General features: G+C 38.9%; 1 long non-coding RNA gene across 1 annotated transcript in view; it reads right to left on the reverse strand.

The window, feature by feature from the left end:
- Positions 1–4,699: 4,699 nt before the first annotated feature.
- Positions 4,700–27,813, reverse strand: part of LOC108531512 (uncharacterized) — a 77,369-nt gene continuing 54,255 nt past the window's right edge. Inside the window, exon 5 of the long non-coding RNA XR_001886178.1 lies at positions 4,700–5,028. This is a non-coding gene — a long non-coding RNA (uncharacterized LOC108531512). The remainder of the gene's footprint in view (positions 5,029–27,813) is intronic.

Here is a 27,813-nt window from a genome sequence, read left to right on the forward strand (position 1 = left end):
AAATGGCTTCCACAATTCTAAGAAGCTGTGATTCATCCTTTGGCCTGGCAGTGTCCTGGGTACATGGAAATTCCAGGGGGAGTTATAAATGCCACTTTTCATGCTTGGAGCTCACAAAGTCCTCTGTGAAGCCAAAAGTGAGATTCGGCAAATTCCATGACAATGAGAAACAAGAACCAGTATTCAGTTGATTGTTGGTCAAACACTGCTGTGTTACCAGTATGGGAATCACACACATTAGCAACTGGAAGCCACGGAGGTCTCTCAGTCTGTTCCCTGTCATCCGGATGGGATCATTTCTTCACAGTTGTTTTCTGGATCATACTTATTTCCACATTGGCTTGTATTACTCTTTTCTGTTTTTTATTTTTACACTATATGTATTTTACAAAAAAGTAAAACATGCATAAAGTTTTGGTTTTAAATGTTCTAATTATTTTATGTGCTTTCCATATTTAGTAAAACAAAAAATGTCAAACAATACAAAAGTATGGAAAATGAAAAGTAAAAGACTCCAATTCATAACCCCTTTTTCACTTGGCAGAATTAATCACTATTTTGGTTTGTCTTACTTCATTATTTATACATGAATTTATTATACCATATTTAAGATATATTAGGTAACTAACATTACCATTTTGTTAGATATGCTGCCAGCAATTTTCCAAGTAAATGCAGGCATACACATATATTTTCGTATTTACTATTTTTATTTAGATTTTTCTGTTTTCACTGGGATTATGCTATGTATACTGATCTTCATTTCCTGTTTTGCATTTTTTCTTTTGCACTTCTTTTTACATTGGCACAATTGCCTTTATAATGGTTGCACAGCATTTCTCTTACGGAATCATCATAATTTATTTAATTGCTCCACATGAATGGGAATTCAGCTTGCTCCAGGTTTTGACTATGACACTGTGGTGCTCCCAACGTCCTCATACTTAACAATCTTAACAAATTGGTCAATTTCTAGCCATGGGATCTTTAATATGTGAATTATAAATTGACTAAATAGAACCCAGTTGTATTTGGAGAAAATTTTACCTTAACAGTGCCACCAATCGTCATTGCTGTCAGCATTGGGAATTCTTTTAATGTATTTTTAAGTGTTTTAAGTTGTAGCAAAACACACATAACACAGAATAAACCTTCTTAACCATTTTAAAGTGTGTAGTTCAGTGGCTTTGGTATTACACATTCATATGGTTTTGCAAGCATCAGCATCATCCATGCACAGAATTCTTTTTATCTTCCCAACCTGAAACTCTGTTCCTATTTTCATTTCTGTTTTCTTGTTTTGTTTTTTTGTTTTGTTTTGTTTTTTTGAGACAGAGTTTCGCTCTTGTTGCCCATCCTGGAGTGCAATGGCACGATCTCGGGTCACTACAACCTCTGCCTCCCGGGTTCAGGCGATTCTTCTGCCTTAGCTTCAGGTAGCTAGGATTACAGGCGTGCACCACCATGCCTGGCTAATTTTTGCATTTAATAGGGATCGGGTTTCACCATGTTGGTCAGGCTGGTCTCAAACTCCTGACCTCAGGTGATCTACCCACCCCGGCCTCCCAATGTTCCTGTTAACACTAACTCCCTCTTCCCCCTCTCCACAGCCCCTGGTGACCACTATTCTACTTTACGTCTCTGTGGATTTGATTCTCTAGGAGTCTCACAGGAGTGGGACCATATAGTGTCTGTCTCTTCATGACTGGCTAGTTTTACTTAGCGTAATGTCCTCAGGGTTCATCCACGGTGTAGCATGTATTAGAATTTCCTTCCTTTTCAAGGCTGGATAATATTCCATTGTATAGGTACACCACATTTTATTTATCCATTCATCCACGGAAAAATACTTGTTTAATATATTTTAATATTCACTTAGTTGCAAATTTTCAGATCCTTCAATAGTCTAATTTAAAATCAGGAAATTTGAGGAAAATGCACATGTATGAGTCCATCATAGCTCTACGGTCCCACTGCATGACCTTTTAGGTGAGGAGGCACTGACGGTTTGCTGTCCTCCTCTGCAAGTACCTCTGGAAACTTTGTGCAGGCGATGCTGTCACCACCCTCCTCAGCAAAACCAGAGGGCTCAGCCTGCAGCCCAGCCCCTCGTGGCAGGCGCAGCCCTGCTGCTTATCGGAGGGATGCATCGCAGGCATTGCTAACACACAAGAGGAGGTGACTGAAGAGCGTGATTGTACTCCTATTGTGTTTTTGTATGGTTCTTTTTTAATTCTCATGAAACTTCGTGGAGAAATTTCAGACATGTAATCAAAGTATCTGCACTTAGGTTTAGAGCCCATTGCATGTCTTTGTGAGAGTCTGTGGGCTTCTGCTACCACCTGACTTAGACGAGTTAGATTTGGCGAGTTCGCTTCATCAAAATTTCCCTGGCATTTTGTCTGAAGAACCTAATTTTCTTTTTAATACAACTTTCCTCCAAAATCCTTATAAAACACAGAATCTTGATTTATTCTCACTTACTGCCCCAAAACTCCCAATTTCATCTCATGACAAGACTAGTAAAAGGCAAAAAGTGAGATGGAAAACTAATTACAAATGTATTCTGGTTGCTGGGTGATGAAAACCAACACATGTAATTTTAAAATAAAGCAAGGACAATTACTTTTCAATAATTTCAACAGAATTAATAGAATAGGAAAGGAGTCCTGTTTATATTATTTTTGTTGTTCTTGAAGCTCTGGTTTTCCTATAGACATGGCCTCAAGAATCTTTCAACAGCACCCTAACATAGACGAGGTACACAGGGTGGGAGAACAATCAGGTTTTGGGTAGCACCTGGTCTACAGTCGATAATACAGGACTTATTAAAAAATAATTTTTAGGCAAATAGTAAGGGTAAAGGTTCTCAGTGGAAATTCTCCTGTAAGAAACAACCCTCAAACCATTTCTTCTCTAGGCTTTAAGAGCCAGGCCAGAAAGCTTTAATATGCAAATGTAGGCAACTAAAAACTAGGTCCACCCAACATGGCCAACATGGCAATTCCCGCGGTCTTCTCCTTGTCACCACCTGTGCCAAGTGTCATGGCCGCCTCCAAGTAACACCTCGTGTTCTGAACATCATGACAACCCACATTTGCATATTAAAGGAATAAGGTGGGAAGGCCAGGTTTTTCTTGGGCTAGGTAAATAACACACCTGGTCAAACCAATCCCCTGGGCGCTGTGCAAACCAAATGCCACCTCCTCTAGCATCCCAATATAAGCAACCACTTTTCTGCCGTGCAGGGGGTTTGTCTTTGCTCAAATCCCCACTCCCTCTGTCTCTGTACAGGGAAGCTGTTTTCTTCTTTCTTGCCTACTAAATTCTCTACTCCGTAAAACCACTCCATGTGTGTCCATGTCATTTTATCTAAATCGGTGCAATACCAAAAACCCTAGTGTTCCTCCATTCATCAAATCTGTATCATTGGCAGGCACTAGATAACTAGTTGCTGGAGAGAAGAGTGAAACATATAACAAGTCATATTGCAAACCGCAAAAGTTACTCATCTCACCGTTCTCTACAAATCTTTATATTTAAAACCACAGGCTTTCATACACATATATTTTGCCAAAACAGAACACTTGGGGTAGTTACATTATTTGATTAAAACCAGTTTATAAAAAGTGTTTATAGAAATGAGCCTCCTAGGGCATTAAGAACATTACTTCTCCAGAAACAGAGCTAGTGTCAAAAGTGATACACAATTACATCACATTTCCTCACAGAAGATTTCCTGTTTCATTTTGTTTTGTTTCTAGTTGCCATTTTAGTCCCTTATTATGAAGTTTTCCCAGAAAAGATGATGGCCCTTCTTTCAGGGAAATGAACAAAGTGTAATATTTTTTAAAAGGTACAGGCCAAAGGAAATTAAGAACTTCCTGGATGAAATTAGGAAGTAATTATTTAAATACATGGGTAGAAAATAAATCCAGAAATTCTGAGGAAAATGGTTTTTAAGGTGCACAGGTGTCCTGGGGTTGGCTAGCGTGAAGTAGGCAGAAACAAGACAAAACTACTAGATATGAATCTGCCCAATGCCGCAACAGCCAATCCCCGCCCCTGCTCAGTGCATCTGCACACAGGTGCACATACACAGTACCTATGTGACTTTGGATATTGGCCACGGTTTTCCAAAGTAGCTCCAGAGACGTTATCCCCCAAAACTCAGAACTGAAGCAGGAGTTGGGGGAAGGGAGAGGGGTAGGATGCGGAGAAGTGGGTCTGGGATTCTGTAGACCTATTCCTAAGCCAAGTGCCCAACACAGAAGAGCTTTGTGGAACACCAATTTAGTAGAATTTTCCTCCCTCCAGTCTCTTTGTGGCAATTCAGAGATGGCCCAGCTGGCTGATCTTTGGTGATTATGGAATGGTCACAAAGACAATGAAATAAAAGAGAAATAGGAAAGGCCAGCTTCTATATCTATTACATTTTGCCTACATTTTAAGGCAACTAATTTTTCTTTGAGTAGCTAAACAGTTAAAGGCAATTAGGAAGAGTTGACTCACAGTCTTATTTTTTATATACATCATAGATGGATCAGGCATTAAGGCAAAAATAAGAAATGAAATAATGACATTAAACAAGCAGGTATTCTTTTATCTCTATAGTGACAATCTTTGGGGAACCATGAGCCACAAAGAAAGCAGGTGCTGTACCACTGAGAACGCTGGGCAGGCAAGAGGGCTGCGAGCCGACGCAGTGTCCGCTGGGAGGTCAGTGGAGGGGAGGTGCTCTCCTTCAGTCCTGGGTCCTTCACTGCAGGAGTTTTAACTTTGGACTCTCTCCAGTTCTTCCAGTGTGAAGACTTCAGCTACATCTCAGCAAGAAGGAAAAAGTGTTCGTTCATCTTCAACCTGCAGTGTGCTGCGCTTGCTTCTGTTTGGATGCAAGTTTTGCTCCCTCTTGTCTTCCTCAGACCCTGCTTAAGTTTGCACTCTCCAGGAGACAGAGAAACAACAGAAGGCAAGGAATGGTCTTCTCCCTTCCAGCCCGCATGAGGAAAAATAAACATGGTGGCGCTTCTGCAAAGCAAGTGATCAAATTATGATGATTAGACACTGCTCTCAAAAGGGAGGGCTGAAAATAGCAGGTTTGCGAGGTAAGAGCTCATGCAAGAGAGAGCATAGCACAGCATCCCCAGTGACAGTGATTATGGTGCAGTTCCTTGGAGGGAAATGAGCTAATCTAGGCTGCTGGCACAGTAGGTCAATCTTCTGCCCGGCACCTCCTTTTTTCCCCTAGATAATGGAAAATAGTTTCATTCAGCACACCGGGGATACAGCACAGCACTCAGGGCTTCTGCACGTTTTGCCCCCTAATAGGAGTTAGGTTTAGCCAAGTAGGAGGGAAGGAAGGCTTGGCTGTGCTGGGCCTTTCAGAACTGGACTCCACAAGACAGCAGTACCCACCGGGGCAGAAGCTACAAGCCCTCTATGTTGACTGACCCTCCTCCAGGACAAGGTGAATTTGGAATTCTGGAATTTGAAAAATTGGCCCAGTGTAGATGTTCAGGAACCCAGTGAGGACAACAGAGACCTTCTAAATGGTGATAATGTTTTCTCAACTTTTTCTTTCAGGATTTTATTTGCATCTCGGAATATTGTGTTAGACATGTCTTTCATTTCCTGTATTTTGATGCTTTGACTGCTGGCGGCTTGCTGACCCTGTAGGCACAATACCTCCCCCACCTCCATCCCAGGCCTAGGTAATTCCTAGAGACAGCAACCAGCTCTCCCATATGCAAACCAATCGATCCATAGCCCATATCCACACCACCTCCTCTAGCTGGCTGTCATACTCAGGGCCATTGTCCCCCATCCTAATTGCCCCAAGACCAGATATAAACAATGAGGGGCAGCCATTATGGCCCAGAACTTGCTAAAATTACTCAAACCCATCGTAAACTCATAGCCCTGCCTTTCCTGTTCCTTCCTGCATAAACCACAATAAAAGCTCTTGCCCACAGTTCTCCCCTCTCCCTCTGCCTCCTGGCCAACCCCAGTGCTTTCCCGTGTGCCCCTACCATGGCACAGCATACTTCCTCACCCCTCACCTCAATTCCCCACCCCAGCCCCAGGTCCCATCTCCTGGAACTGTGAGTAATAAACATCTTTTCCATGGCAAGCATCTCCTTATATGCTGGCCTTACTGCATATCAAATTTTCTGCTAACACCCTACATTTTCTTAATACCCCAGGTAGACAGATTTATCAATACCCATTCCAGATGTTATCATGCAGAAATCATGGACACATGCATTCCTTCTAATGAATAGAATCTGGTGTAATCAGGGAAACTTCTCTATTTCCAGAGTAGGGGCCCTTTAGAATGCCTGCCTAGTGGGATTTCAAAGTTGCTATGAAAAGAGACTGTTTGGTAACTAATTTTTCAGTGGCAGTCATCAGTCATTGCCTGATTTGTAGGGCTAAATATATAATAGTCTCGAACAAATGTCAGCCAAAGAGTGCTGCTGAAGACCACTGCAGGGATTCTACAAGAGCTGGATCTGGTCTTAGTGTGTCTTAGTTTAAAATCCGCGTCTCCAGATGTCCAACACTGAGTGAAGAAAAACAGGAAATAAACAGGGCCCAGCACTCAGAAGGGGCCCAGGGTGAACCTGTCATGCACCTCAGGACCCAGTGCTGTGGGAGGTTCTGTTGTTCTACTGTAGGACCCGTGTTTTATTCATGGGGCCCAACCTGCTCTAGATAGCCCTAGACTCCCCCCAAAAATATTACAAAGAAGTTTTTAAAAATTATTATTTTCAAATTTTCTTCTATAGGTTTGTTTTTTGGTTAATTATGGTTGCTTTGGGTGTCTTTAAGTCAACTTGGGTGCTCCCATGGTGTTCACCATGTCTTTCTTACTATGATCTTCAGATTTACAACACCAGCCCTGTGGAGGATTTTTTTTTTCTTCTTTTTTTGTTTTGAGACAGAGTCTCGCTCTATGGCCCAGGCTGGAGTGCAGTGACGCGATCTTGGCTCAAGGCAAGCTCTGCTTCCCAGGTTCACGCCATTCTCCTGCTTCAGCCTCCCCAGCAGCTGGGACTACAGGCGCCCACCACCACGCCTGGCTAATTTTTTTGTATTTTTAGTAGAGACGGGGTTTCACCGTGTTAGCCAGGATGGTCTCGATCTCCTGACCTCCTGATCCGCCGGCCTTGGCCTCCCAACGTGCTGGGATTACAGGCATGAGCCGCCGCGCCTGGCTTCTTTCCTTCTTTTTTTAATTCAGTTCTCCTTTCCTTTCTCTTTTTTCTTTCTTTTTATTAAAATAATAATACATTTTTATTAGATAGTATAATTAGCAAAAGTGTTGTGTAGCAATATGCCAGTAATTAAATGTGTTCACTCTTGTAGAAACTGGGACTTCTTGGTTAATATTTGCCTGCAGATCCATTTATCTTTCACAACACTGTAGATGTAACGTTTCTTTCCTGGGCTGGTATTGGAGATCTTGAGGTGCGCTTTTTCTGTCTGTGGCTTCCCAGCTACCTGAGCTTTGGAGCAGCCGGGGAATTGTCCTCAGGACTTCGTGTCTCCAGTTCCCAACCGTAGGGACTGCAATCTCTTTTCAGTCAATTAATTTATTTTAATTGTCAAATAAAATTGTATGTATTTATCATAGAATCAATGGATGATTGGATAAGGAAAATGTGACATATATACACAGCGGAATATTATTCAGTCTTAAAAAAACCAAAATCCTCCTTTCTTTCCAACTTTTTTTTTAAATTTTGAAAACTAAACATTTTAGAAAAGTATAAAAATCCCAAAATAAATAAGTGTGTCCACCTCCCAGATGAGAAATTATTGTTTGTCATGTTGACTTTTTTTTAAAATAAAAAAATGAAACATTTACAAGTAAAACTGTTACTGGTGGAGGGTGGCCAGTTTCTTATCTTTTTGAACAAAGAATTGGACAAAACGCACAAACAAAGCAAGGAAAGAATGAAGCAACAAGAGCAGAGATTTACTGAATATGAAAGCGCCCTCCACAGGGTGGGAGAAGCCCGAGCAAGCGGCTCAAGGGCCTGGTTAGTTACAGAATTTTCTGGGGTTGAAACACCCTCTAGAGGTTTCCCATTGGTTATTTGGTATATGCCCTATGTAAATGAAGAGGATGAAGTGAGGTTACAGAGTTATTTACACCTATGCAAATGAAGAGGATGTTTCTTGTCATAGCTGAAGTAGAGTTACGAAGTTATTTACTTGGTCTTAGAAAGTTGGGGTTTTTCCCGTTGATTTAGTTCTAGGAAAGCCTTGGGTTCCCTGTCCCCAGACCCTATTCTCCTGCCTCAAACCTGCATATGCCTTTGTCTGCTATGCCCAGGTCTGTCACCCTGCTTTTTTCTAAAAACTATTCACTCTTATCAACTTGATATATGTTCTAGTTCACTTTTTATAACTCTGCATTACATATACATAAATCCATAAGCAAGATAGGTATTATTGAGCTTTAAAATTTTATATAAATGGTTTCATGCTATAAACAGTATTCTGTACTTTGCTTAGTTTTTTAGATGTATCTGTCTAAATCACTGTATGAATGTACCACATTTATTTAGCCAGTCCTCTTCTGATTCTGCAATGAATATTCCTATATGTGCCTCTCAAGCAGGCATACTAGAGTTTCCCTTGGATACATTCACAGAACTAGAGTTTTCTGGGCCTGAAATTATGCATGTTTTAAATTTAAGTAAACACTGTCAACTTGCCCTCCAAATGGGTTGTGCCCATTGTTTTTTCTCCATGAAATTGCTGCAAGGTACATATCTATTTGAAGAAGATTGTTAGGAAGGCTCCCAACATTTTTAGAAAAGAGGGAAGCAAATATTTTTGATAAATGTCCAAAGTTTTATTAAAATAATGACAGAAAGCATTAACCAGTTATTACGACTACCTTTTAGTATGTAAACTTACAAGATATAGTGCCCTGTAAGGTTTGAGGTGTAGGATATCTGTCATTGCCTCCAACTCTTACCCATAACCACTTTGCTCAGGTTTAGCTTTCCATCTTTTCTTAGGGAAAATCCTTACTTTTCCATTCTCTGTCAAATCTAGCAGCCACAGGACCTGATTCTAGTAACTATACATTACTCTTTAGTAGAGATTCCCTTCTGGAAGCTTCTGTAAAAATCCCATTGTGTAGCTGTGACCACATTGGCCACTCTGGGCTTTGAGACATCGTACCTTTATGGCTCTCATTGCGTGACTTGTTTAACTCTTCATCCATGCCCTTAAATCGCCCTTTGAGACTTGCTGCCTTATTCCTATCCTCATGCTTGAGGCAACCATGAAGAAAACAGAGGTAGTATTTCTCTAAAAGGTAGAGTAATCCTAAAATACTGTTTTTCCAATCAGAAAAGAAGTACCTAATGGGACTTTTACCTATTGATCACCCAGTCATCACTCACTGAGCCAAAAATACAGGGACATTAAAAAAAATAAATATACGTGAGTTACTTTTGGGTTCCAACATTTTAGAAATTGTAACTGCTCTCTCATATAATTCTCCTAACTCTTAAACTGGATATCTTTCCATTGTAGTGGAAGATTTTAAGTTCATTTGAAGTGAACAAATATATACAATTTTAAAAGTTTTTAATACTAAAAAATGTTAACAGATTATAATTTCTTCAAACTTTAAGTTTATTTTACACTTTGTATTTATTAAATAACTGACAAGACTCTCAGAAGAAAGCTCCAGAAAAAAATTAGTCTTTTTGGAATCTTCAAGTGCCTACAACTTATTAGATGGTTCTGAATGAAAAAAATAAACTGTTCCTTTTTTCTTCTCTCATACCACAACAACCAATACAGAGGACAAGCAAACAATCAGTGACTGAGTGGATACCAGCTGGGTGTCCTCCCATTCAATTATGATGCAGTCTACCTAAAAACAGCATCAGATCCCACAGGTTGAGAATTTACTCAACAAGCCTGTCTCTCTTACTTCCCATGCAATTGCAAACCCGGGGTTGTTTTGCCTGTTCTTCTGACAGACCAGCTATAAATCCCAGGATTTCTTATTTGGATTCAATTAATTTGCTAGTGCAGCTTACAGAACTCATGGAAACACTTGCTCGTGTGGATCAGTTCATTATTATAAAGGGTGTTACAAAGGATACAGATGAAGAGAGGCATAGGGCAAGAGATGCACGGGGGAAGGAGCACAGAGCTTCCATGCCCTTCCTGGGTGCACCACCCTCCAGAAACCTCCTTGTGCTCAAGTATCTGAAAGCTCTCTGAACCCTGTCCTTTCGGGTTTTTATGGAGGCTTCATTTCATAGGTATGATTGATTAAAACATCGGCTATTGGTGATCAACTTAATGTTCAGTCCCTCTCCCCTCTCTGGAGGTTGGGGGGTAAAGCTGAAAATCTCAATCCTATAATCATGCCTTGGCTATTTTTTTGTGAACAGGCCCCATCCTGAAGCTGCCCAGGGGCTGCCAACCATCAGTTAACTCATTAGCATACAAAAAGACACATCACTTTGGAGATTCCAAGAATTTTAGGAATTGTATGCCAGGAGATGGGGACAAAGACCAAATATATATATTTTGCAGTATGACATATGGAAATCTGCTAAGCATTGTAAAGGATGCATTTTCTTTCTATGTAAAAAAAAAAAAAAAAAAATCACATTTTAAAAAATAGTTTATGGTGTCTAGAAAATTCTTAATTTTCCAGGGAGCCCAGATATAAATCTGTGTATAGAAAATCACAGACATAGTGCTCCTCTGAAACAGTGCTAATCTGTGGTTTGCCTGGCCTGCCCTCAGGTCCCTGGAAAGGAATTGGCTATAAACTGCACATTGCAGACACTGGGTGCCATAGCTGGTCTGGCATGATTCCCACGATGTCCTCTCTCTGCTTCTTCCTGTTTGGACTTCTTTATGTCTGATATGCTGCGATCATTATGCATTCCACAGGACCTTTGCTTGGTGTTCTGGTGATACACATAGCTATATGTATACAGTCTAGCAGGGTCAAATGTGTGTTGAAAAATGGTGTGGGTATGGCATACCGTGGCCCAGAAAGGACATCCCCAAAGCAATAGTATTGGTTCTTTTAACTTCTGGCCCCCAAAAGAAATAGGTATAATATTTGGAGTGAATAAGACTCAATGACTTTTTTTGGTATATATGTCTTCATCAATTAGATCCAACCAGAGAGTTTATTTTAAAAAGCAGGATATTTGTAACATGGGCCAGAAGCTGTTGATCTATAGGTCTCTCTCTCTCTCTCTATGTGTGTGTGTGTGTGTGTGTGTGTGTGTGTGTGTCTATATATCTATATATATTTGTTTTTTAATGCCTTCACAATAGAGTGACCAACTGTCCTGGTTTGCCTGGGACTGAAGAGTTTCCTAGTGATGCAGGACTGTTTTGCTCCTTAGCTCAGCTAGGTGTGGGTTCTTGTCTCATGGCCAGGAAGAATTAGGCATGCAGACATCAAAGAGTGAGTGGAGTAGAATCTTTTAAGCAAATGGAAAGCTCTCAGCAAAAAGAGAGGATGCAAGTGAGCAAGTGTCCCCTCACAATTGAATATCTGGGCTTAAGCCACGAATTCCTGGCAGCTCCACCCTACCCTTCTAGTGCACATGCAGGCTCTTAGACTGAACTTCTTTATATTGATTTATTTCCTTTACTCTGTATGTGTTAAGGAATTCAATTTTCCACTGCAGGCATGTTTAGGCAAGCCCCCTGTGCAAGTTTCCTTATCTAAACAAAACATCTGGTGTAAGCACTTGTGGGGCGGGTAAGAGGTTCTCCGGGGCCCCTTCCCTACTGTTTGCCTAAAGCAAGCTGGCTAACTCCTTTCACTAGGACATGGAATTTCCAATGTTTTTGTTGTTGTTGTTGTTGTTTTTAAGAGAAAAGATTTCCCTATGTTGCCCAGACTGGCCTTAAACTCTTGGGCTCAAACTATCTTCCTGCCTCATTTCCCAAGTAACTAGGACTAAGTTGCACATTACCCCACCCAGCTAGAATTTTATGTTTTAAAACTGTGAAAGTTTCAGGCAAACCAGGGTGAGTTGGTTACTCTATTTATGTGATTATAAATATGATTATGAAGTGTGACTGCCCCCAACAGAAGAAAAAGTTCAACCAGGAATAGATGGAGGGGAACAGTTGGTTACGGAAGCTCAGAGGGACATTCAGCCGATGAGTGAGGTCAGCAGTCTGGTTTTAAGGCCTGAAGCAAGACCAGAAAGTGTGGGGCACATTCAGTCAAGATGGACTGAGAATGAGAGTCAAGGTCAAACAAGAGCTAGGTGTGCCCAAGGTGTAGGCCAAAGAGTCCCAGCATTTTGAAGAGTCTCAAATAGCATTTTGAAGGTCAAACACTTCCACCTCAAGGCTTTTTTGTTTTTTCTCTTTTTCTTCTCTCACCTATGGACACACTCTCAAACAACTTGGATAATTAAGCCAGGTGGGTTGACGTGGCAAAGGAAGGTCACCTGGGCAATTATACTCCAGAGCTAGTCTCATATAGGACATTAAACTGATTCATTCTTGGAAAATGAGAATTTAGATCATTCCCTACCAGATTCTGCCTAATTTTTCAAGGTCTCAGAAATCTTGTAGTTGGGATACTCATGGGCTCTAACGACAATTGGTGATATCTTTCATTTGCCTAACACTTTCAACTTCTCAAAGTACTTCACATCTATGTCTACCTACTATTTGCTCTATAGCTCCTAGAAGTGCATAGATAATTATTACTAGCTCTTTTTTAAAGGCAGAGATAATGATAAGCATTATTAAAATCTCAGGGCTATAAACAAAAGAGTCAGCCTGGAATCTGTGTTTTCTAATTCCCAGTTCTCTCCTCAATTAGGGCTATACACTTGGTAAAATTACAGATAATATTTTATCAGAAAAAAACTAGAGAAGGTCTAATGCAATAATTTAAAATGTTTAACATAGCAGAATCATATTGCCAATATATGCAAATTCCATCAATTCTCCCTTAATCCCCATGAACTTCTTCCTAATGCCTAATCTCCCTGGAACTCAGTTTGGAAGTCACTGATGAAGTCTATCCTGTTCATTTTCTATGCAAGGAAACAGCCAGAAAGACCTCACTGGGATGTGCCTCAGGTTACTCAGTTGGTTAAAGGAAGAACTAGAATCCTGCTCTACGGCTCTCAATTTTCAGTTTATTATAAACTATCCATCATTGCTTGAGGTTTTATAGTCTTTTACAACCAAGCAACTATCATAATCTGCATTTTGTTGTTTAAATTCTTTTATTTTCCTGGCTTCATTTGTGATTGCTTATTTTTTATAGAGATAAGTTGACAATATAAATCAGAAAATTACTTCACAGTTCAGTATTTTAGTTTGTTAGTGGAATTCTTATCAAGCACTTAAAGAATCATATGGATAAGTTACCGGGGACATCATAAACATATTATAGCTTGCAATGTGAGCCTATCAGTATCAGCATGTGGAATAGAGAAAAATCTTATCAAGAGAAGTATCACAGAGTAACATCAGCAAAATGACAGAGCAGAGTAAACAGCTCCAAGCTCATGTCCCTCCACAGAAACACAGAAAAACAAGCAGAATTGCCAGAACCAACTTACAGGACTCTGTAAAACAGTCAGAGCTTTACAGAACCAACTGAAAGCTGAATCCAAACAAACAAAAGGCAAGTTAAGAATGGTTGAAAAGTTTTGTGGCATTCTTTTATTTCCACTTGCCCCAAACCCTCCCCAGCTGAGAAGGGCTGGGGCATTAGGAAGAAGTTCATGGGGATTAAGGGAGAATTGATGGAATTTGCATATATTGGCAATATGATTCTGCTATGTTAAACATTTTAAATTATTGCATTAGACCTTCTCTAGTTTTTTTCTGATAAAAATATTATCTGTAATTTTACCAAGTGTATAGCCCTAATTAGGATGGCAGCCTGCATCCCTAGCCTGGGATGCTGATCCCTGGTTCCAGAGAGAGCAGAGCAAGACTTATGTGTAAATCATTCTGTTTGTCTGCTCTAACTTGTTGAGGGCTACCTGAAGAACCGATGCAAGGTGCTCATCTCTGTTTTGCCTAATGTGGAATTACTCAGGACAAAAAAGTGGCAGGCATTGCTCAAAATCATTGCAGATAAATGAGAAACTCACAGTTGCCTTGAGCAAAATATTACAGTCAAGGTTTACAATAGAACACCTAAAGCCTGGGAGAAAAAAATGAGGAATAGTTTATTTTGGAAATTTGGGCATTCAAAAGCACCTGTGTATACTGGAAAATCTAGAAGGACACATGGATGCCCAAGGAAGAATGCATTCTCAGAAAACATCTGAGAGGATCCTAAACTTTCACCTTTGATCTCTAGACTCCGTGCAAGCAGGAAAGAAAGGTTGAGGTAGTGTTGTAAAGAGCCTGACTAAGTGTTGAAGTATTGAAGAAGGAGTACACCAGGGTAGAGTCATCTACAAAGACTAGAAGAGGCGGAGTTTGGAGTTTTTTGTTCCGTATTTTGACTTGTTTAATATTTTTACCTCTTGGTGGTCAAGGAAATCTGTATCAAAACAACAACTGAACACAAGCTAAAGGAACAGAAGTTTCAGGGACACACAACAAAGAACACAGTCTTCGCAAAAACAGCCTGAAAAAGTCACTAAAGAAACAGATGTCTGTATCCTTTAACAATCAAAAAGAGCACATCCTGGGGAACGGGAAGAATCTGATTTCCAGAATTAAACGATTGTAATATTCAAATGTCCATGTTTCAACAGAAAAAATTATAAAGCACACAAAGAAACAAAGAACTCTGGTCCATTTTCAAGAAAAAAACCAATTCACAGAAACAATCCCTGAAGAAGTGAAGTCGTTAGCCTTACTATACAACAACCTTAAATCAACTGTTTTAATTATTTTCAAAGAGCTGTAGAAAACCACATAAGAACTAAAAAAAAAACTAGAAAAAAAATATATGAGCAAAATGATGATATCAATAACGATACAGAAATTAGAGAAAGGAACTATATAGAAATTTTAAAGCTGTAAAGTAAAATAATTGTAATAAAACATGCAGTAGAGTTTTTCAACAGCAGATTAAAGCAAGCTGAAAAGAGACCAAGTGAACTTAAAGAGAGAACAACTAAAATTATCTAGTCTAGGAGCAGAAAGAAAAAAAGAATGAAGAAAAGTGAGCAGAACATAAGAATCTATGGGCCTATCAAGTGGACCAACTATGCATTATGGAGTCCCAGAAGGACAACAGAAAGATAGATAGGGTAGAAAGAATATTTGAAAACACAATGGCCAAATCTTTGCCAAATTTGATTAATGACAAGAATTTACATATTCAAGAAGCTCAAAAAACTCCCATACAATAAACTCAAAGAGAATCCCACTGAAACAATCAAACTGTCAAACCCATATACAGAATTTTAATCAGCAAGGGAGAAATGACTTGTCATGCAGAAGACATCCTCAATAAGGATAACAGCTGATGTCTCATCACAAGGCGTGGAGGCCACAAGTCAGTGGGATGACCTACCTAAAGTGCTGACAGAAAAAACTGCCAACAAAGGACTTTAAAACTATCGTTCAAAGGTGAAAATATTAGGATACGTGCAGATTTTTTAAAGCTGAGAAAATTTGTTACCTGTAAACCTGCCCTTCAAGGAATGTTAAAGGCAGCCCTTCGGGTTCAAACAGAAGGACACCAGGCAATAACTTGAAGTGATAAGAAGAAATAAATATTTAAAATAAAGGTTACTAAATAGATAAATATTAAAACCAGTGTTCTTGCATTTTTTGTTTGTAACTACACTTTTTATTTCCTACATGATTTAAAGATAATTGTATGAAAATCATGGTAAATCTGTTATCTGTGTGTGTGTGTGTATATATATATCTCATAATATACAAAGATAATATGTATTATGAAAGGAAAAGAAGTCTTGGGGCTCCAAAATCACTAAACTAAGGGGAAAAGTCAAGTGGGGAACTGCTTAGGGCAAATCTGCCTCCCGTTCTATTCAGTCACCCCTCTGCTCACTGAGGTAAATGCGTATCTGATTGTCTCATTTGGAGAGGCTAATCAGAAACTCAAAAGAATGTAACCATTTTTCTCTTATCTACCCATGACCTGGAAGCCCCCTCCCTGCTTCAAGTTGTCCTGCCATTGCCTCAGGTTTTCCCACCTTTCTGGACTGAACCAACATACATCTTACACATGTTGATTGAAGTCTCATGTCTCCCTAGAATGTATTAAAACCAAGCTGTGCCCCTAATACCTCGGGCACATGTCATCAGGACCGCCTGAGGTTGTGTCATGGGCATGCATCCTCAACCTTGGCAAAATAAACTTTCTGAATTAACTGAGGCCCGTCTCAGATTTTCAGGGTTCATGATATCTTTATATTTTATGTTAGGCACATAATATATAAAGATATAACTTGTGACAATAACAATAATATAAAAGGGGATAGAGATATGTAGAAGAAGAGTTTTTTTTTTTTTTTTTTTTTTTTTTTTAAGCTAAATAGGTGTCAGTTCTAACCATATCACTATAAACTTAAGATGGTAAATATAATACCCCGGCCACCCCTGAGACCATGTTTAAAAAACATACACAGAACTCAGCAAGCAGGGGATCAAAATGGTGTGAAAAAAAATCAACTAACCACAAAGGAGGCAGTAATGGAGAAAATGAGAGTCACAAAGGGAATAAAACATGCAGAAAACAAATAGAAAAATAGCACAAGTGAGTTCTTCCTTAACTTCCTCAAAATTAAATGAATTAAACTCTCCAATCAAAAGGCAGAGTTTGAGAGAATAGATTTTTAAAAAATGATCCAACTGTATGCTGTCTCCAAATGACTCACTTTAGATCCAGATAGACACAAATAAATTTAAAGTGAAAAGATGGAAAAATATATGCCATGCAAACAGTAACCAAAAGACAGCTGGAGCAGCTATAGGTATCAGGCAAATAAACATTAGCCAAAAACTGTCAAAAAAGACACAGAAGGGCATTATAGATTGATTACAGGTTTAACTCATCAAAAAGATTTAACATTTATAAACAGATATGTACCAAACAACAGAGGCCCAAAACATATGAAGCTAACACTGACAAAAGTAAAGGGAGAAATAGATAATTCTATAATAACAGCTGGAAACTTGAATATACAACTTTCAATAATGGATAAAACATCTGGACAAAAGATCAACAAGAAAATAGAGAGCATTAACAATAGTATAAACAAACTAGAAACAGACATATATAGAATATTATACTAAACAACAGCAAAATACACATTCTTCTCAAGTGCACATGGAAAATTCTCTAGGATGGACCATGCATTAGGTACAAAACAAGTCTCAATAAATTTAAAAGAATTGAAATAATAAAAAGTATCTTCTTTGACCACAACAGAATAAAGGTATAAATCAATAACAGAAAGAAAACTAGAAAATTCACCAATATGTGTAAATTAAACAACACACTTTTAAGCAACAAAGGGTCATAGACAAAATGACAAGGAAAATTAGAAAATATTTAGAAACAATTCAAAAGAAAAATACAGCATGCCAAAATGTATGGGATGCGGCAAAAGTGGTATTCAGAGGGAAATTTATAACAGGTAAACATTCACATTACAAAAGATGAAAAGTCTCAAATCAATAACCTAACTTTACACCTCAAGGAACTAGAAAAAGAGAATAAGATAAACTTAAAACCAGCAAAAGGAAGAAAATAATGAAGATTAGAGCAGAGATAAACACAATAAAGAATAGAAAATCAATAGAGAGAATCAATGTAACTAAAATTGATCTTTAAAAGATCTATGAAATTGGCAAATCTTTAGCTACATTGACAAAAAAGAAAGAGGACACAAATAAGTAAAATTAGAAATAAAAGTGGGAGACATTATTACTGACCTTACAGAAGCAAAAAGAATTTAAACAAATGCTATAAACAGTTATACGCCAGCAAATTAGATAATGTAAATGAAATGAACAAATTCCCAGAAACACACAAATTCTCAAAACTGACTCAAGAAGAAATACAAAATCTGAACAGAATTATAACAAATGCAAATATTGAATCAATAATAAACCTCTCAACAAAGAAAAGTTCAGGGACAGATGGCTTCACTGGTGATTCTACCAAGAATGAACATCCATTCTTCTCAAACTCTTTCCAGAAATGAAAGGGGAGAGAACACTTCCTGATTCATTCCGTGAGGCTAGCATTAACCTGATACCAAAGTCAGGTTTCTTGTAATGAAAAGAAATCACAAAGAAAAGAAAACTACAAGGAAAAAAAAAATTACAGATCAACATCCTTTATAAAACAAAAGTACTAACAAATTGAATTCTGCAGCACATTAAACAGATGATTCACTACAACCAAGCAGTCGTTACTCCAGGAATGCAAGAGTGATTCAACACCACCACCAAAAGCAGTACAACAGCAATAACAACAACAAAAGAAACAATGTGCTACAACACATTAATAGAAGGAAGGGAGAAAAAATGCATGATAATCTCTATTGATGCAGAAAAAAAGACATTTGACAAAATCTGACACCCTTTCTTCATAAAAACACTCAGAAAGCTAGAAATAGAAGGGACTTTCCCTATGAAAAACCTGCAGATAATATCATATTCTATGGTTAAAGACTGAAATCTTTCCCCTTATGGTCAGGAACAAAACAAGAATGTCTGCTTTCACCACTGCTATACAACATTGCACTAAAAGCCCTATGCAGAGCAATTAAACATAAAAAAAAAAAAAAAGCATCCAAATTAGAAAGAAATAAGCAAAACTATTTATTTATCAGACAGGTTCTTACTCTGTCACTCAGGCTGGAGTGCAGTGGCACAATCATGGCTCACTGCATCCTCAACCTCCCAGGATCAAGTGATCCTCCCACTTTAACCTCCAGAGTAGTTGGAACCACAGGTGTGTGTCACCATGCCTGGCTAATTTCTTTCCCTTTTCTTTTTTGTAGAGACATTTTGTATGTTGTCCAGGCTGGTCTCAAACTTCTGGGCTCAAGCAATCCTCCCACCTCGACTTCCCAAAGTGCTAGGATTCCATGCATGAGCCACTGCGCCAGCCCAAATAAGTAAAACTATTTCTACCCACAGATTACATTATTCTATATATATGAAATTTCCCAAATAATCCACCAAAAAAAGCTACTGATGCTAATGAATGAATTCACTTATTAGCTGAAAGCTGAAAGGCACAACATCAACACACAAAAATCAGTAGTTTCTGTATAACAGTAATGAACTATCTAATAAAGAAATTAAGAAAAAAATCAATTTACAATAGCATCAAAAAGAATACAATACCCAGAAATAAATTTATCCAAGGAAGTGAAAGACTCATACACTGCAAACTAGAAAACAATGCTTAAAAAAAATCAAAGGAGACCTAAATAAATGAAAATATTCCTATGATCATGGAAGACAATATTTTTAGGACATCAATACTACCCAAAGCAATCTATAGAGTGAGTATAATCCCTATCAAAATTATAGCTTCCCTTTTTTGTGGAAATGGAAAAGTTGAGCCTCAAATCCATATGGAATTTCAAGGCTTGTAATATCCAAAACAATTTTGAAAAAGAACAAAGCTGAAGAATTTATATTTCCTAATTATACAACTTTCGATAAAGCTACAGTAATCAAAAGTGTGGTATGGACATAATAATAAACATATAGACAAAATGAATATAATTGAGGTTCCAAAATATTCATTTATCTATGGCCAATTGATTTTCAACAAGGGTGCCAAAACCATTCAATGGGGAAAAAGCTGTTTCTTCAACAAATGGTGCTTGGGCCATACCCACATGTGCAAGAATGAATTTGAACTTCTTCACACCATGTGCAAATCTTAACTCAAAATGAATCAATGATCTAAATATAAGAGCTAAAATCACAAAAATCTTAGAAGAAAACATAGGGTTAAGTCTTTGTAACTTTCGATTTGGCAATCGATTCTTAAGTATAATACCCAAAGCACAAGCTACAAAGGAGTTGGACTTCATAAAAATAAACAATTTTGTGCATATGTGGGCATAATCAAGAAAGTGAAAAGACATTGTACAGAATGGGAGAAAATATTTGCAAATTACAGATCTCTTAAGAATTCATTACTGAGAGTGTATAAAGAACTCCTACAACTCAATAGCAAAAGGAAAACCCCATTAAGAAATTGGCAATAAATTTAAATAGACATTTTTCTCAAGAAGACATACAAGTGGCCCATAAGTACAGTAAAAAATACTCAGCCTCATTAGTCATTAGAAGAAATGCAAATCAAAACCACAATGAGGTAGCACTCCACACTAACTACAATTGCTAAAATCAAACAAAACACCTGTAATCCCAGTACTTTGGGAGGCCGAGGTGGGTGGATCACTTGAGGTTGAGAGTTCAAGACCAGCCTCACTAACATGGAGAAACCCCGTCTCTACTAAAAATACAAAAATTTGCCAGGCATGGTGGCACATGCCTGTAATTCCAGCTACGCAGGAGGCTGAGGCAGGAGAATCGCTTGAACCCGGGAGATGGAGGTTGCGGTGAGCCAAGATCGTGCCATTGCACTCCAGTGTGGGCAACAAGAGCAAAACTCCATGTCAAAAAATAAATAAATAAAATAAAATAAAAAATAACTAACCAAAAGTGTTAATGAAGATGTAAAAAAATTGGAACCCTCATATGTTACTGGTGAGAAATGGTGCAGCTGCTGTGGAAAACAGTTTGGTGGAGCCTCAAAGTTAAACACAGGGGGCCAGGTGCAGTGGCTCACACCTGTAATCCCAGCACTTTGGGAGGCCAAGGAGGGTGAATCACCTGAGGTCAGGAGTTGAAGACCAGCCTGACCAACATGGTGAAACCCCATCTCTACTAAATACAGAAAATTAGCCAGGCATGGTGGCACATGCCTGTAATCCCAGCTACTTGGGAGGCTGAGGCAGGAGAATCGCTTGAACTCAAGAGGTGGCGGTTGCAGTGAGCCAAGATTGCGCCATTGCACTCCAGCCTGGGCAACAAGAGCGAAACTCTGCCTCTCTCTCTGTCTCTGTCTCTCTCTCTCTCTCTCTCTCTCTCTATATATATATATACCCTCAAAGAATTGAGAACAGGTACTCAAACAAGTACATACACACATATGTTCATGACAGCACTATTCACAATAGCCAAAGAGTGGAAACAGCTCAAATATTCATCCAGGGATGAATAAAGAAATTGTGGTATATATATACAGTGAAAAATTATTTGTCCATAAAATAAAATGAAGTACTGTACATGCTACCATGTGGATCAAACTTGAAAACACGCTAAGCGAAAGTAACCGCACACAAGAGGTCATGTATTCTATGAGTCTATTCATACGAAATATCCAAAATAGATAAACCCAGGGAGACAAAGTGCAGGCTGGTGGTTGCTAGGGATGAGACAGGAAGGAATTGGGAGAAACTGCTTATTATTTATGGGTTTTACTTTGGAGTTACGGAAATATTTGGAACTAAATAGAGATTGTGGCTGCAAAACATTGTGAATACATAAAATGCCACTGAATGGTTCACTTTAAAATGGCTAATTTTGTATGAATGTCACCTGAAAAAATTATTTTTTAAAAAAGAAAAATGCCACTCTTTTCAATAGCTTATTTTAAAATTAGTTGAACTTTTGTTTCTATCCAGTCTGCAAAAGGAAATCAATAATTTCACATTTAGCTGGCTAATGTTAACGTCATCTATTAGCCGATGTGGACATTCTCTGGTTGCATTTGGGTAATATATTTTTCTTCATGTCATTGGGAACCTTAGTTAATAATTTTGATCACCAGATAAACCTAACTGTAGCTAAATCTGACAGCAGATGCCACAGCATATCTTTTCTTTGTTCCATAATTGGTTAGCTCTGGGTTAGGCACAGGGTAAGCATAATCTGGGAATATGTCTTAAAATAATTATCTAAAACCAGGACTATGCATTAACTATGTGCCTTTTCATTTCTCATAAGTGTCGTTTGTGAGCTTGGTATTTCATCTGTTTGTATGTTCTCTATAAATCTCATGGAATAAAAGTATATGTTTACTACATGTTATCAACAGAGAGATACTTTGACTTTACTGCAACTAGTATGACCAAAAAATCACAGAATGAGCTATGTGGGGAACCTTGATAGGTAAATGGATGCTCAAGCCTTTGGCATCTTATCACCTGAGCCTGAACCCATGACCTGCTCTGTTGTGCGCATTGAGAGTTGAGTTAATGCCATTGGCAAGCAAGGCATTGAATTAGATCATCTCAAATGATAACTCTTTAATCTCTTTATGAAACAACTGGTCTTGTCTAATGGTTTCCCTATTAAATGTCATAATCAGATTCAAGATGGTGAAAAAATACTGACTTGGTAGCCAGAATGCTAAGTCTAAATTGTATTATTAATGAACTGCAAGTATTACATCAGGAGTCAAAAGGGTAGAGTTTACTCAGAAGGTGACAATGAACAAAAATGCTCAGCAAATTGCTTGAGCTTCTCAACTAGTGTTGGAATATCTGATAGTAGATAATAATAACAATAATAATTGGTTATTAAATTCTTACAGAGTACTAGACCCTGGATTAAATGATATATCTAGACTGATTTCATTTTACAAGGAGAAAACAAAAGGTTAAAGATCTTATTTTATTTGGCATATCCATGATTCAAATTCAAGTTTTTGTGACTCTACAGTCTTTAAATGCTTACGTATGACCGTAACTTGGAATACTCTAAGTCTCCAGAGAGACTTGGAATAACTTGGAATACTCTAAGTCTCCAGAGAGATCAGGTATGAAATGGAGTGAGACTGTCTTTCTTGCTAATTTCAATTTGATTTAATCAAAGATAGGAACTAAACGGGTAATTTATGCAATTACCTAGAAGTTTTAAAACATAGTTGTGCATTGCTTAATGATAAGGATACATTGTGAGAAATGCATCCTTAGGTGATTTAGTGGTTGTGAAAATGTCACAGAGCATACTTAGACACACCTACACGGTATAGCACACTCCACACCTAGGCTATACAGTACAGTCTATTGCTGTCAGGCTACAAATCTGTAAATGTGTCTATACTCAATACTGCAAGTAGCTGTATCACAGTAGTAAGTAATTTTGTATCTCAACATATATAAACATAGAAAAGGTATACAATAAGTATAAAAAATAAAATATGTGTACAAAATAAAAAATGGTCACTTGTGTAGGGCAATTACAGCTTGCAGGGCTGGAAGTTGCTCTGGGTGAGTCAGTGAGTGGGTAGTGAGTGAATATGAAGGTCTAGGACATTACTGTACACTACTGTAGACTTTATAAAAACTGTACACTTAGGCTACACTACATTTACTTAAAAAACAAAGCAATTGCACTACAAGGTTGCAAAAGCTACATCATTAGGCAATGGGAATTTTCCAGCTCAATTATTGTCTTATGGGACCATCTGTATATGTGGCTCATCACTGACTGAAACATTATGCGGCACATGACTGTATCTCACCAAGCTTCTGAAAAGTTATAGACAAAGAAAAAAACAAAATCCTTCACTTATACTGGTAATTGAGCCTCATGTTCACCAAGTGTTTAGTTTTTAAATGTCGATGGGCTGCATTTTTACACCACAACGGGCCAGTTTGGGATATACATTAATGATATCATTGGCTCTACAATACCTCAGTGGGTTGAAAGAAAAGAGACTCACTTGAGCTTTGTTTTTTTTTTTTTTCTTTTTTTCTTTTATAATTTCAACGTTTAGAACCAGGGAGTACATGGGCAGGTTTGTTATGAGGGTATATTGCATGACACTGAGGTTTGGGCTATGAATGATCCTGTAACCCAGATAATGAGCATAGTACCCAGTAGGTGGTTTTTAGATCCTTACCTCTCTCACTGTCTCTCCACCTTAGTAGTCCTCAGTGTCTGTTGTTCCCGTCTTTATGTTTATGTGTACCCAGTGCCTAGCTCCAACTAATAAGAGAGAACATGTAGTATTTGGTTTACTGTTTCTGCATGAATTTGCTGAGGATAATGGTCTCCACCTGCATCCATGTTGCCGCAAAGGACATGATTTCATTCTTTTTATGACTGCATAGTATTCCATGGTGTATATATACCATATTTTCTTTTATACCCAAAGGAAAATAAATTGCTCTACCAAAAAGACCCATGATCTCATATGTTCATCACAGCACTAGTCACAATAGCCAAGTCATGGAATCAACCTAGATACAGCCTAAGAGCATCTTACTCCCTGGCCCAATTCATGCCAGATAAAGAACAACTTTAATATTAACATATGACTCCAGCATTTCTGCTGTGAAAGCCATTGAGTGAGGGATCTAATTCTCAATTCACTTCAACTCAATTCTAATATAATCAAACTCAGTAAATTTTCACTCTGTGCCTACTACAGCTTGGCATCACACAGGATACAGTCATGATAAGAATAATGTCCCCATTCTTGAAGAACTCACAGGCAAGTATTGAAGTCAGTTGAGTCAACATGAATATCACTCTGGGATACAGGGGCTGAGACAGAGGCAGAATGTACCAAGGGAAGAGTGTTGATCCAACCAGGAAAAAAGGAGGGATTCCCGGAGAAGGTCCTCAGTGAGCTGAGTTTTGCAGGGTAAGTCTTATCTTGAATGGATAAGAAGACTGTCCAAGGGAACAGCATGTGCAGACTCGAAAAAGAAGCAAGTCCGGCCATAAGCACTCCCAATTCTTTTGCCTCCATAATAGTCACCTAGTCTGGACTGGCCTCTTAGCAGAACAGTTAACCCAGGGGCAAGTGCTATGACATAGCAGGGCTATTCAGGAAACCATAAGTAGTTCTAGAAAAGGAGTCTAGCCACACGGTCCTAATCCATCCCTACATCTTCGATTTTGATTCATCTACCGCCCCTGCATCTGTGTCTCTCCCTACTCTCAACTCCTCCTTGGCTGAATTCATCTACCACCATTCATATCTACTCATGGTTTAGAAAAGGACTAATAAAGACCCAGAGCTCACAATGTGGGACTAGAGAAACTGAGAAAAGGTTTACCTTCTATTTTTTCTGACTAAACTAAGATAAAAAGTCTTTCCCAGCAAGATACTATTATTATTCTTGGACAGTTCTCTATTTTTAAAATTTGGGCCAGATTGTGCTTCTTGCTTTGGAGTTAGGTCAGCAAAGATCATTCTCCTTCCCAGCCCACTTTCTTTTAAAAATCTCCATCTGTATTGAATTTGAACTTGAGCAGGGTCTGTTTCTGAGATTATCTTGTCACAGTTGACAATGCTCTAGTGCCCTCTCCCTTGATGTTGGTTGGTTTATAGGGTTTATTGCCAGGTTTAAAAGCTAACTTTCTGGGCTTTCATCTTTGCATGTTCTTATAACAGAAGCTCAGGGCAAAAAGGGGTTTTAAAAAAAGGTCCCAGAGAGAGCAAAAAATAGATGAACAGATGATTCATCTAAATATGCTTGGTCTGATATCAAATAAATATATATTTTAGGGGAAAGAATTACAGTATAAACAGAAACATCTCAACCATCTGTCCGAAGTTCTTCCAATATAATTACATCACACTGTGGCTAATGGCTGGTTGTTGATCCAGATATTTGGCAGAGAGGGTAATACCCTCCTGGGATCTCACAGCCATCCACGGCTTCCTGCCTCATTACCACTTACCAGTTTTATAACGACAATTAGGATTAGTGAAGAATCCAAAGCTTTCACTGGGAGAAACAGTCTCTGACTTAGTAAGTTAAATTAGCAACTGAGAATGCCTCAAACCTCAGCCTACATGGTTTAAAGATCTCTTTCTTAAGATAATAGTAAACAAATTCAACCAAAAAAACTGCCCAGGGAAAATGTTGGAGAAAAATCTTTCATGATGACAAATATTAATCATCAAACTCAAGTGTTTATGTGCTTCAGGCCTCAGTCAGCCTCCTCTAGTTATTAATATTCAAACTTCCTTTCACTGTAGTCTGCATGCAAGAAGAAAGCATTCAAGTTTCAGGCTTTTATCGATGAGTTAAGACAAGAAGATGGCAGACTCTTGCTTTTTCCCCCGAAAGTGAAATCTACTTTCTCTATTCACCTTCCGGAGTTTCTGGTGGTACATATCTTCCTTCTGTAGAGTCACTGAGCTGAACACCCTCCAGAAACTCAAAAAAGAGGCAAGTCAGGCCCTAAGCACTCCCAGTTCCTCTGTCTCCATGATAATCACCCAGTCTGGCCTGGCCTCTTAGCAGAACAGTTGAGTTTATTTATTTGATCATCTTCACCTCTTTCTTGACAGCTGACTTATCTGAAGCGTTCCTCCTAGGTGATATTTCTTGTACTGGGTCAACAAAAAGCAAGGGGCAGAATTTCAGCCACTTCCAAAGCCCCAGAACCCAAATCATTAGGTCTCCCCAAGTCTGTTTGTGTTCCCCCTTGTATAAACACAGACGCAGCATGGTAGTGGTGTGGAGTTGATGACAAAGGCTTTCCTTTCTCACCTCCTGCTAGGTTTTTGACACTTTATCCCTAGCGTTCTGCAGCCGAATGCATGGATTCACAGCTGGGAACTGGGAATACAAATCGCTCAGAGAGCTGAGAGGTGAAAGGGCAGCTAGAGTCTCCATGGGGCTCCCAGAATCTCACTTCCCATTCCCCTCCTCTCACTCCCCTCCCCCCAGGGCTGTCACCAACATTAGCCGCTACTGGTAGCTGTAGCAGCTCAGAGTCAGTCAGCGTTTGCCGCCCCTGTGCCAGGCCACTGACTCAGTGAGGACTGCAGATGGAGGGGGGGTGGGGGGCACACTGATCTACTGCGCAGAGGCACACTTGTGAGGGGACTGGCTGCGGGTGAGGGAGAGGAATATTGACATTCTCCCCTTCGGAGGGGGAAGGGAATGGTCTTGAGGTCTGCAGGAAGAGATCACAGCTGCAGGCCCCAGTCAGTTCCCTAACTCAAGCTAAGTCAGTTGTGTTCAGGTGCTGGTCAAGTCTTACCCAGCCCTGGGGTCAAGTTATTTCTGATGTTGCATTTCTTGAGGCTAGACTTGAACGGTAAGCATCATTCTTCCAGCCCATGTGGGGTCCAGATGTATATGGCTGAAGGGGAATTCTTTTTATTGCTTCTAGAGGTTCTGGGTGGATAGAAAAATTACTTCACATTCCAGTGTGTTATTTATATGCATTCTTCAGCACTCCATGATAACGTGACAAGCGCCCTGAGAATTGGGAATAGAGTTTGTAAAGGAGTTGAGCTGACTCAAGTAAAACAGTGAAGAAAAAAGAGAAATTGGAAACAAATTTGGAGGACTCGACAGAAGGAAGACAAAGAGAAGTCGAAAAGAACTGAGGGCTGGATTTGGGAAGACCCTTGGTTTAGTCAACTGTTTGTATGATCATCGTTAATGAGCAGCATTCATTCAGTGGGAAGACGGGTAGAAGAATAGTTTAATTGGCTTGAGAGAACTCAGGCAGCCTGTAAGCATGACCATCAGTTATCTTTCCCTGATGTCAACAATGGTAACAACAGTAACAGTATTAGAGGAATAACACATTTTCCTAGAACTCCCACTTTCAAAGAGTCTTTTCTCACTTGTTTCTGTAGACTTTCATGGGCACTATTTCATTTGCCATCTTCAGTTCTCCATCCCCTCCCCAGGGCTCAGAAAGAAGGCTGGGCTTATGGAAAAGGCAAGGGCTGAGAAACAGATCTTGGTTCAGATCTCCACTGTGTGACCTTAGACAATTTACTAAATTCTGACTATCTTC

Source organism: Rhinopithecus bieti, unplaced genomic scaffold (assembly GCF_001698545.2).
Source record: "Rhinopithecus bieti isolate Rb0 unplaced genomic scaffold, ASM169854v2 scaffold_9670, whole genome shotgun sequence".
NCBI lineage: Eukaryota > Metazoa > Chordata > Mammalia > Primates > Cercopithecidae > Rhinopithecus > Rhinopithecus bieti.